The sequence below is a fragment of the Sciurus carolinensis genome, chromosome 18 (genome assembly GCF_902686445.1).
Source record: "Sciurus carolinensis chromosome 18, mSciCar1.2, whole genome shotgun sequence".
NCBI classification, from domain to species: domain Eukaryota; kingdom Metazoa; phylum Chordata; class Mammalia; order Rodentia; family Sciuridae; genus Sciurus; species Sciurus carolinensis.
Window position 1 is genome coordinate 32,720,931 of NC_062230.1, and position 12,074 is coordinate 32,733,004.

Consider the following 12,074-nt stretch of genomic DNA (forward strand, 5'->3'; position numbering starts at 1 on the left):
TGGATTCCGACACGACCCCGAGCCACCCCGCGGTTCAGGGACTCGGCCCCACTGCACTGTCCCCAAGGGCACACCCGGCCAGCGCCTGCTGCCTGGCGGCCACCTGCTCCGCGCTCCTCGAGGTAGAACCGCGAGGCCAGAGTCGCTGCTGGCTATCCGACCCGCCAGGGAACCCGGGTCCCTCCCAGGCGCGGACGAGTCTGGGCTCTCAAGCGGAGAGGAGCCCGGGTCCGGAGCGGTTCTGGTGACCGGGACCTGCAGTTCCCGCCGGCACCTGGAGGGGGCGCGCGGCTCAAGGACGCCGGAGGCCCGGGAGCGAGGCCCAGGCTGCGCTTGGAGCCCGCCGGGCCGGAGAGGCTGCGGACCCCGCGGACCCGCCCTGGGGGTCCTTTTCGCACGGCGCGGTGACGCGGGGGTGACCCAGACCATCATCGACGATCCAGGAGGGTTTAGTGATGTGCCCGCTTCGTTTCGCTTTCTTGCAGCTGATGTTATTTTAGTGCTGGGACCAAACCCAGGGTCTCACCCAGAAGGCCAGTGCCCTTCCGCTGAGGTCCCCGCCCTGTTACAATCAGTTTTTGTTTTGTTTTGTTTTGTTTGTCTTTAAATAAGGGACCTCTGTTCAAAAACTAAAGTGTGCAGGTGCCGTGGCACAGGCGGTAATCCCGGCTACTAGGGAGGCCGAGGCAGGAGGATCGCAGGTTCAAAGTCAGCCTCAGCAATTTATCGAGGCCCTAAGGAACTCAGTGAGACCCTGTCTCTAAATAAAATATAAAAGAGGGCTGGGGATGTGGCTCAGTGGTTAAGTGCCCCTGGGTTCAAACTCTGGTACCAAAAAATGCTGGAGGCTAGCTCCGGGGTGGGTGCTCCTGGGTTCTGTCCCCAGCACTGTAAAAGGGACAAACAGTGCGTATGCAGGCTGTGTCTTTGTTCATGTGTTTACACGTGTTCACCCACGAATATGAACCCCTGGGGCGGCCAGGCCCTGAGCACCCCGTCTTGGTTCCTGCTTCCTGACGCGGCTTCTAAGACCCTTGCTCTCTGCCGAGTGGCAGGGGTGACGGACGTGGCCTTTGCTGGGACCCAGGAAGCCCTTTCGACAGTTCCTGCGCTCCTAAGAGCGGCGCTCAGGAGTCCTGGCCAGTGATGGCCTCAGCCGCCCGGGCGCAGCCTCCAGACACACTGGCCAGCTTTGAGGACGTCGGGCGCTTCCGTGAGTGACGGCGGAGGGCGGAGGCTGCCTGCTGGGCGCCTGGTCCCCGGGAGCGGCTCTGACAAAGTGCTGACCCGGGAGGGGCTGTGGGGGTGGGGAGCCCGGTGGCCCCAAGCGGCTGGCATCTGAATGGTGGGCTCGGTGGCCTTGAGACCCTGCCGTGGCGTCTGAGGCCAACTCCAGGCAGCGGGGCCAGCCTTGAGCTGCACCGTAGGCCCCCGGCTGCCGGCCAGGGACGCGGGGACACGGGGACCCGGCTGCTGGTGTGAGGACCCCCCATGCTGGTGGCCTGAGAGGGCGCCGCTGGGCACCCTGGTTTACTCGATGGAGCCCAGGAGAGTGCGGTGGTCACTGTGAGTGGATCGCGAAGGGCAAGAACAAACAGCCAGGTGAGGGGACGTGGCAGGGCCGGGCCAGGTCCTCAGGGCAGGGGCCACTGTCCCCGAGGAGCTGGGGCATCCCCTGCCAGCGTGTCCTTGGCAGCCTGGAAGACCTTCAGGCGTTTTGACCAGATCTCATGGCGCCAGTGGTGGCCGGGCTTTGTCCCCAGCGCCCCGTCCCCAGGGCAGGTGGGCTGCAGGTTCTCCGTCCCCTCCTGTCCTTGGGCTTCTGGGAGCTCCCCAGGCCAAGACCTCATTAGCATACAGAGGAAAGTCACCAGGGGTTCAAGGGCCTCAGCGGCCAGCGGAACCGTTGGGGGTTCTGGGAGCCGCTCTGGGGATTCCGGCTCTCTGCCCCCCACATCCGCGTGGACCCCCGCCCCCCATCCCCAGAGCCCCTGCGTGGCCATGTCCCTCCTCTTGGGTCCTTTCTTCCAGGGTGCAGGGTTCAGAGTGTCCGCTGAGGCCACTCGAGCCGGGTGCCGGGGAAGCAGTGGCGTGGCCCTGGCCTCTATGCCCAGCCCCCCCGCAGCAGGCCAGCAGGGCCGGGAACCTGTGTGCCAACAGTTGTGAAATGGCCAGTGGACTTCCTGCTGACTGTCTAGAACAGAGCGCATCCAGCTGCAATGTCATGTGTGCCACGCTGGCGATTTTAAACTCTCTAGTCGGCACATCTGAAAAAGTGAGAAGATCTTCACGGTAGCCAAAAGGTGGGAGCAAGCCCAGGTCCCTCAGCGATGCACGGGCTGCAAATCAGACCAGCTGTGGAATATTACTCAACCATGAAAAGGATCGATGTCCCACCCATGCCGCAACAAAGACGGACCTTAAAAACACCGTGAGAGTGACAGGGACAGACAGATGGGAATGGTGCGAACAGAGGTTAAGGGGCTAATTCTGTAAAATGGGCCCAGGGTGCTGACCCCCACATGCTTTCTTTGCCGGCAGGCCGAAGTTGGGGATAAGGGAACCCAAGTCATCCTGAGGGGTGGAGGGGACTTCTGTGACGCTTTTCACAGACCAGATCCCAGAACTCAGGGAGATAAGGATGATTCTTCCTGTGCCGAAAGAATTTATGGTCAGAAGCCAGGCGTGGTGACGCAGGCCTGTCATCCCATCAACTCAGGAGGCTGGGGCAGGAGGATCTCAAGTTGAGGCCAGCCTCAGCAAATAGGGAGACCCTAAGGAATTTAGTGAGATCCTGCCTCAAAAAATTAAAAAGGGGCTGTGGATGTGGCTCAGCCAGCTCCTCCCAGTCCCCAAATCAAAACAAACAAACAAAAACCAACAACAAAGAAGAATCCAATCAGACCCCGTCACATGGGCCGAAGTGACCTGGCGTGGTCATGATAGTGGGGCCTTGAAAGTCCCATGTCACTCTGCTGTCAGTCGAAAGTCAAGAGGTGGACCTGGGTAGGACTCTCTGGAAACTTCTCTGGGCTCCCCAGTAAAACTGGAGTGCGGGAGAGGCCCCGTCCCTCTCCTCGCGAGAGGGCCCACTTCCCCTTCCTATCCCTGCAGAGAGCGTGTTCCTGCTATTCTGAGCGACGGGGCTGAAATCTTTCTGACTCCCTTGCAAGAACCCGGGCTTGGAGTGGGGGTCTTCACCATGCCCGTTTCCTGAAGGTTCCATGATTTGCTCATGAAGATGCTGAGCTTGTGTCCTCTCCAGCCACCGTCTGCCCCCAGAGGTGAGGACAGTGTGGTGAGTTAGGAGATGGCTTCCCAATGGGTGTGTCCACCCTCGAGCTGGGAATGTGACCTTCACTCAGAAAGGACTTTCTTTTCTTCTCCTTCATTTTTTTCGTTCTGGTCCTGGGGATGGAGCCCAGGGATGCTCTACCACTGAGCTCCATCCCCAGTCCTGTTGATCTGAAGTTTTGAGAAAGGGCTTCTCTGAACTGCTGAGGCTGGCCTCGAACTTGCGGTCCTCCTGCCTCAGCCTCCTGAGTCCCTGGGATTTCAGGCGTGCGTCCCCACGCCTGGCTGGGACTTTTTGTGGAGCGAGGGTTTGCTGCCTGATGCACGCAGAGTTGGCTCGGGGGCACCTGGTTATTGCCAAATGAGAATGTTTAACTCTGCTGCCCACCAGCAGGGAGGCCAGGAGCTCTCAGCTGTGGTCTGCCTCGCCGTGGCCTGTAGCTGGGAGCTAGGAGGAAGGAGAGGCGGAAGCCACTGACTGCGAGACTTGCCACTTCACAGGTCACATGCTCTCTTTTGGGGCCTTAGGAGATTCCAGTCTTTGCAGAGGTGACTAGGGATGTGTGTGTGTGTGTGTGTGTATGTGTGTGTGTGTGTGGTCCTAGGCATTGAACCCAGGGCCGCACACGTGCTGGACAAGTGCTTTACCACTGAGCTACACCCCCAGCCCTTCATAAATTTATTTTGAGACAGGGTCTGGCTGGGTTGCTGAGGCTGGCCTCAAACTTGTGATCCTCCTGCCTCAGCCTCCCGAGTGGCTAGGGTTATAGGCGTGTGCCACCTGTCTGGCTTCAGGGTGCCCTTTCTCTACAGTCTTTTCCCTGCTCACCCCTCGGGCCTGGCCCCACCAGTGTGAGCCACCAGGGGGGTGACCACATCCAAGGATGTAAGCTTGGATGTAAGCTCTGTCTGCTCGAGGGCCCGCCTGCTCCTCTCCCACTGGGGTTGCTCAGCCCTGAGCAGCTCCAGGAGTCGGAGGTCTGGAGGAGACTGTGGCTCACCGGTACCTTCGGGGCCGGGCCGGGCAGGCCTGGGCAGGCAGAGCACACCCAAACCCGGATGCCACCGAGTCGCCCAGGTAACCAGGAGAAAGCTCCGTGGACCGCCACGTCAAGTACAATACACGGCAATCCGGGGCTCTGGTGTGTGGGAGCCAGGTCAGTGAGCTCCGTCCCTGGGGACCCAGGAGTAGGGACCAAAGCCAGAGTCAAGAGCCTGCCCAGCCGCCCTCCCCTGGGAAGAGGGCACCCCAGGCCCTTGGCACGGCCCACCCAGGCCAGCTTCTGCAGGGACAAGCTCCCCTGCCTGTGCCTGGAGATGGAGGCGCTGGGGTGACAAGGAGGGGACCCTCAGGTCTTTAGGAGCCACAGGGAGGCAGAGAAGGTGTCCACGGCTGCGGGTCCAGCACAGCTGGTTCTGGGTGGACTCTCGGGAGAGGCTGACTCACGCCCCAAACCTCTCCCCCGTCCTCCGCCTCTGCCTCCCGGGACTCAGGGGAGGGCGCCTGGGTGACTCTCCTGGCTCCCTGCGCGGCGGGTGGCGGCCCCTCCCCCACGGGCCACAGGCCGCAGTTTCCTCTAAACACAGGTGTCCCCGCGGAGGCCGAGGCTGAGGAGCCCGCGGGTTGCGCCATGCTCTTCCTTCCTCGTTCCCCACCTGCCTCCGGAGCGGCGGGAAGCCGACTCCGCCCCAGGTGCCCTCCCCGGCCCGCGTCATCGCTATGGTCAGGTCGCAAACCCTGGATCCGGGGTCGCTGGCGGGAAGTCGCCCGACCTGAGTCACAGGAGAGGCCTTGCCCAGGGTCCTCGCCTCGCGGCGGGGCTTTGAGACCTTCTTTCCGGCCTCCACACCAGCTAGTCGGGTGGTGACCCCAGAGCTGCGGGGAGGGAGGAAGCCATCCAGACGCGGGGTCGCCGGGGTCCCCCTGGACTCCCAGGGACAGCGCACGGCCAGTCGGGGGTGGGGCCTGGCGCCTGGTCCGAAGGCCACTTCCCAGCGCAGGTGGGGGCCTCTGGGGGCAGGGTGCCCGGTTCAGTGAATCAGAACCCGGGTCACCAGGCAGAGCGTCAGAAAACCAGTGACGTTTCAGTGTGTGTGTCCCCCAGGGGTGGGGCCCACGGAGGCTGGAGATCGTCCACTGTCTGTCTGACACTCAAACTGATCTGGGCAGCCACCTCGGAAGGAAGAACAGCCAGTGTTCGAGCCCCTCCTCCGGACCCCCCACCCCATTAGGTTCAGCGGCTGGGCTGCGGAGGAGGCTGAGCTGAGCGTTTCAATTACGTCCATTTGTGGTCGGGTCTTGTTTCTGTTCTCCGCATACAAATTGCTTCGAGTTCTCCCAGCCCTGTCCAAGAGTGGGCCCTGGCCACATAAACCAGCTGGTGCCCCTTTCAGCACATTATGGGCCATCTTGAAGGGGGGTATAGCTCCTACCCAGTGGGACTCCATATTTGAGAAGCGCGGCCTCTGCAGTTGTGCAGTGCACAACCAGCACAACCCAACATCACGTCTCTGTTCCCACTGGTAGATTTTGGTGGGCGTTTTCTTTGTCTCATTTACTCCTCCAACCGGGCTGCCCATGGATGCCATTCCAGTCCTCCCTGGCGCTAAGGAAAACTGAAGCGATCTAAGAGCGGCCTGTGGCCATCGCGCCCTGGCCTTGCACAGAAGGGCTTTGATGCTGGGGCGGGCGTGACGTCAGCAGGCCACGCCCCTCCCACTGCCCGGTGGCCGCAGGCGGGGGCTGGGGGAGCCAGAGAGGAGACTTCCTGCCTGCCCACCCGCCACGTCCTCTCCCGAGGCTCGCCTGGCCAGGCCCCCGACCTGGGCAGCGTTTAGAAACCTAGCAGAGGCCGCGGGAGCATTCCTGGCGTGCGGCCCGGGGGCAGGTCCGGGGAGGACAGGCGCTCCTTTCTTAGGCCGCGTTGATAGAGGTCCTCTGTTCTCCCCGGGGACAGGTTTCTGAGGGGCCATTGTGTGCGGACAGCCATTTGCACACTCGCATCTTCGTGGGCTCCCGCCGCCTCTCTGGCGGGGCTGGGTCATTTTGCAGGGTCAGTGCCACTTTCTCCTGAGGTCCCCAAAGCCACCAGGACCAGGGGGTCTCTGGGGAGGTGAAAGGGATTCAAGGCCTCAGGTGTTGGTGGCCCTGGGGACGCCTGTGCAGATCCCTGGGGTCACTTGGTGTCTTGAAACTGGAAATGGCAGGCTGGGACCCGGGCCTGGGGTCAGAAGGCAGGACCGGCCGCGGCCCTTCCCAGGCGGGGAGGGCCCTGTCTTTTAGTTTCCAGGCAACGCGGTTCTGCAGGACGCGGCTTCTGGAGGCTCTGGAGTGTGTGGGACAGGCGGGCGGGCCGGGAGGGGACGTGCCACCGCTGTGGACAGCACGTCACAAGCCCCACCTGCAGGCGTCTGGGACGCGGGCTTTGGTTCTCTGGGGTTCCTGGCTCTTCCGCCGGTCACTCAGATTCCCGCCTGCAGGCCTTGCTCTGCTGGGGTTTCCTGACCTCGGGACCCCCTGCCCTTCCCTCCTCCAGTGGAATCCCACTTGTCCTTCTGTCCCCAGCCTCTGTCCCCTTCCTTCTGCTCCCCTTCTCGGCCTTGGAGAGCAAGCTGGTCAGCTCCGCGTGCGTCCTCTGCTCTGCTCTCTGGCTTGCTGTGTGGCGTTGGGTCACTGGTCAGCCTCTCTGAACCCGTGTCTTCATCTGGAATGTGGGAGTCTGATTCGAGCTCCGTGTCTGAGAAACCTGGAGCGGGCGAGGCCGGGGCCGGTCGCTCATCTCTTTCGCCCCTTTCTCCGACAGGGGCCAGCCGTGTGCCCCTTCAGGGAGCCGGGGGCATCTGCCTCCCGGGACACTCAGCCATGTCTGGAGACCTGGGGGTCTCGCTGAGTTGTGGGCTGGCCTCCTGCCCAGCCTGGGTCGCGGGTCCGGGAGTGTACCACAGCACCCCCCAGCGTCCACTCCCTCTCACCCTGCCTGGGGAGTGGTCCCGGGGCGTCCCCGAGGGTCTCCAACGCTGAGCTCTGTCCTCAGCTGCCCGGCATGGCGTGGGCCACCTTTTTAAGGGACACCTGGGCAGCTCACAGCGCACACCTCAGCCATGGGAAAGCACCGTCCTCCCAGGCCTGCTGGGCCTCGGGGAGGGTCCCCCTGGATGACCCTGGGCTCAGGCTGGTTCCTGGTGGAGAGGAAGCTCCCGTCCCCACGGCCCGGATCCTGTCGGGCACAGGGAGCGGATCTTCCCTCCCCAGAGGGTGACACGGGGGCAGCGGCCTCGCACAGGCAAGTCCTGCAGCAGGCTGGTCCCCTCCCCGTGGGAGAGCAGCTTGGCCGCGCGTCTCCGGGTGCTGAACGTCCCTGCTGTCCTCCTGGCACACTCCTGGGGACTCATCCCCAGGGACTCGTCCCCAGGAAGTAACCCTACCGAGGCAAAAGGAAGGCTGCTGGTGAGCCACCCGTGTCTGCACCTGGAAACGAGGTGGCATGACTGTGGCGGTCACAGAGGGATTCCGAGGACACGGGGACACGCCGGGGACTGAAGGTCCCAGGACCCCTCTGCCCCGGGGGCTGGCAGGCTGCTGCGTCCCCAGGGCCCTCCTGCCCCTCCGAGGCTGGGTTTCTGGAGGAAAGAGGAGGAAGTGGGAAGAGGACCGGAGAGGCCGGGAGGCTCCTGGGAGGCAGGGCCCCTGGGGAGGGGTTTGGTCTTTTTCAAATCCAAAGCTTGTTGGCAGATCCAACAGCACGGCCCTTCCTGGAGACTGAGGCCGGTGTTTATTTATCCTACAAGTCCTTAAAAAGGTCTTTATTTTATTGCAAAAGCAATGCATACTCATGGTTTAAAACAAAACATTACAGAATTGTATCAAATAAAATCCCTGCCCACCACCCCCTCCTCCTCTTTGGAGAGAGAGGGACTTCGTTGTGCTTTTTTCTTTTAGATATTTTCCACATCAAATGCTTCACACACACACACACACACACACACACACACAAACAAAAACCTTTTTTTCTTTGTAGCTATAGGACTCTGTGAAAAATAAAATTTATACTGGACATGGTGGGGCATGCCTGGATCCAAGCTACTTAGGAGGCTGAGACAGGAGGATCGCAGGTTCAAGGCCAGCCTGGGCCACTTAGTGAGACCCTGTCTCAAAATAAGAAACAAGAAGGGCTGGGCCCGGGGCTCAGCGGTGGGGCGCCGTGGGTTCCACCTCCAGAGACCCAGCACGCGCCCGCTCTCCCGGGTGAGTCATCAGAGGTTGTAAGTGCCCATACTTGGGACAGGTAAGTCTGGGTGGCCTGTACTTCATTCTGTTCCCTTCTAGTCCATTTCATTTACAAAGAAGGGCGGCTGGTGGAAACCCAGTCCAGTGATCTGGTGCCACCAGGTCACCTGCAGGGACATTGGCTACTGATACTGGCTGGCCACCTCAGTTACTCACTACTCTCTGTTCTGCGAGCTTTGGGTTTGCATTCAAGGTCTTTGCAGGTTTTCTGTGACTTTCCGTAGCCGGGCCCAGGCCGGGCTCTTTCATTTAATTTCATTTCCTTTGTGCGTCTGGTGGCAGGTGCTAGGGACCGAACCCGGGACGCTCTACACTGGGTACACCCCACCCTCTTTGTTGTATTTTAAGACAGGTTCTTGCTAAGTTGCCCAGGCTGCCCTTGAAACTGTGATCCTCCAGCCTCAGCCTCCCGGTCACTGGGCTCACAGGCCCGGGTCACCGCGCCTGGCTATGCAGGGTCCTCTTCCTCCCGAGCGGTGCGGAGCGTCTTGGCCGAGGTTTCTGGGAGGGATTGTCCTGCTCCTTCTTAGCCACCGTGGTCATCTGCATGCTGGGCTGTCATCAGCCGGGTGATCCCGCCAGTTCACAGGTCCAAGGACGTCCCTGTGTGGATTCCCGAGTGGAACCCCAGGTCCAAAGTGAGTGTCCTATGCACCTCGACTGTGACCAGGGTGCGTCCCCTGACGACCGCGGGACTTCGTTTCTGTTCTGTTTCTCGGCACGCTGGGGATGTTGGGAAAGGCCTGCATGGGTTTAGAAATGGATCCGGCTCGGTCACTTCTCATTTCTCTTCCTCTTTTGTCACTTGAGGGCTTTAGAGAAGGGGACCCTCCACACAGAGGCCCTTCTTTCTTTGGGTGCGAGGTACTAGAGATTAACTCAGGGTGCTCTACCCCTGAGCCACGCCCCAGCCCCTTTTTATTTTTGAGACAAGGTCTCCCTAAATTGTTTAGGGCCTTGCTAAGTTGTGGAGGCTGGCCTTGAACTTGGAATCCTCCTGCCTCAGCCTCCTGAGTCACTGACTACTATTATTAAGATGGATACATCGGCCAGGAGTGGTGGACAGCACACCTGTCACCCCAGCTATTAGGGAGGCGAAGGCAGGGGATGTGGAAGTTGGAGGCCAGCTTCCGCAACTTAAGGAGCCTGTCTCAAAAGTGAAATAAAAAGGGTTGGCTGTAGCCCAGGGGCACAGCGCTGGCCTAGCATGCTGGAGGCCTCGGTTCCATCTGCAGAAGCACCAGCCCCCCAAAGCACAATGAAACAGACACCCTAAGCCCAGTGATCCTGGAAATAATAGGTTCTAGCAGGGGCTGGCTCAGTGGCCTGTGGCCTCACCTCTCTGTGCCTCCGGGGTTGAGGCCCAGGGCAGGAAACCAGAGTGAGGCTCTGAATGGAAGGCTGAAGCCGGGAGCCCCCCGCTCATGTCACCTCCTGGCCACGGGAGACGCAGCCAGGCTGGTAAGTGTGCAGAGTCCCGCTCCCCAGAGGGGACTTCCAACGTCCCCGTCATGGCCACTTCCCTGAGCATGCTCTGGACTCACAGCCCGTCCAGCTCCTCAGGAGGTCGGGCATCCCAGGCGAGGCCGCCCCAGACCCCCGAGCCCCCCACCCACACCTCTCCACCGGTCTCGGGCACAATGGCCTTGAACTGTGCGGGGCGGTGGCGCCAGGTTTCCAGGCTGATGGACGAACACTGGTGCTCAGCTTCCGATTCCAGGAAGCAGCCGCGCACTGAGCGGGGCCGGGAGAAGACCCGGACGGAGGCCCTGGAAAGCCCGTGAGGACGGTGCCTGGCGCAGGGTGTCCAGGCAGAACAGGCCCCACCCCTAGCGAAGGCCCCGTGAGGCTGGAACCCGCGGAGCCCGAGAATGCTGGCCAGCCCTGGCACTGCGGTGGGGTCCTGCAGCTCCCAGCCCCGCTCGGGGCCTCAGCTGTAAAACGGGGCAAGTTGGCAGACGTCCTCTTCAGCACCGGCAGGCGGGGGCTTGCTCAGCCCACCCGGAACTGCTTTTTTCTGTTCTGTGGATTGAGGCTCTGGGCCAGACAGTGTTGGAGGGAAAAGTCCTGAGGTTCTGTTGCCTGAGAGACACAGGTCTGGGTCCTCCAGAAAGCTCTAAGCTCCAAGGAGATCTCCAGAGCCTGGTGGCTGAGCATGGACTTGGAGACAGAGGTCTGCTTTCAAACCCCACTGCTAGCTGTGTGGCCTTGGACAACTTGCTTCACCTCTCTGGGCCTCGATGGCCACATCTATAAAGTAAAGATAATAACATTTCCCTTACAGGGTTGTTGAGAGAACAGTGTCTGGTGGACCATGTGACTGTTAAATAAATCTGAGTCTGTGTGCGTGCTGTACCCTGCTCCCAGTTGTGTTTAGAATACACCAGAAGAATAAAGAAAGTACTGCTGTTTCCTGGGGGAAGTAAAGTTGGGAGAGAGCCAGCATATGATCCCGAAGTCACAGGATTCGCTTTCTTATTTATGTTTGCGGTGCTGGGGATGGAACTCGAGGCTTCACCCACACCGGGCAAGTGCTCTGCCACTGAGCAACACCCCAGGCTTCACTTACTGTTGATGTTTAATCTGTCTCCACTGCTTCTAACGGGAGTTGGGACCCATACGTCTGTTACCCCAGTCTTAGTATCTAGGACATGTCACAGGGGGAGTGAAAACATCAGGAATCAGCTGGACCAAGTTCACATAACTCCAGTCACCTTGCTGTGTGACTTGGGGTGTGTAACTTAAATTCTCTGGGCTTCTTTTGCCTCCCTTGAATAGTCGGTGGGGTGTTGTAAGGAGAATGTGAGCTCATGAACATCATTCCAGGGCCAGCACCCAGTGGGGCTGCAGCTTGTGGTTTTCCCCACTGTGCACCTCCAATCCTTTCCCTCTCCCTCTCCCGGGGACTTGTTCTACATCCTTTGCTGGGTAAGTTGTGCTAGACAGAAACGCAGGCATGCAGCCAGGCACAGTGGCCCAGGCCTGTACTTGCAGCTACTTGGGAGGCTGAGGCAGGAGGATTGCAAGTTCGAGGCCAGCCTGGGCAACTCAGCCAGACCCTGTCTCAAAATAAAAAATAAAAATGGGCTGGGGATGTGGCTCAGTGGTAGAGCAGCCCTGGGTTCAAGCCCCAGGGTCGCAAAGCAAGCAATCAAGCAACACAGAGGCATGCACTTGACCCCTGAGGCCTGGGAAAGGACCACTGGACTCATCATTCAGCGGTCAGCACCCCGTTCTGAGACCAAGTTTTCCCTGAAGCCCCGGCTGCAGCAGCTAATGGGGATCACTCTGGGCAGGCCAGGAAAGGCCCTGCCTCATCCACCTGGGCTGCATCTCCTGGGCCTGGTGAAGATGGGGGCCCAGCCAATTCAGGGAGGGTCCCCCACACCTCCATTGTCTGTGGCCGATTACCTGCTGGTGTGGACCTCTTGCTTTGGCCAGAAGCAGGCCTCACAGGCAGTCCTGCGAATTGAGCATGGGCTGCCCTGTTCCC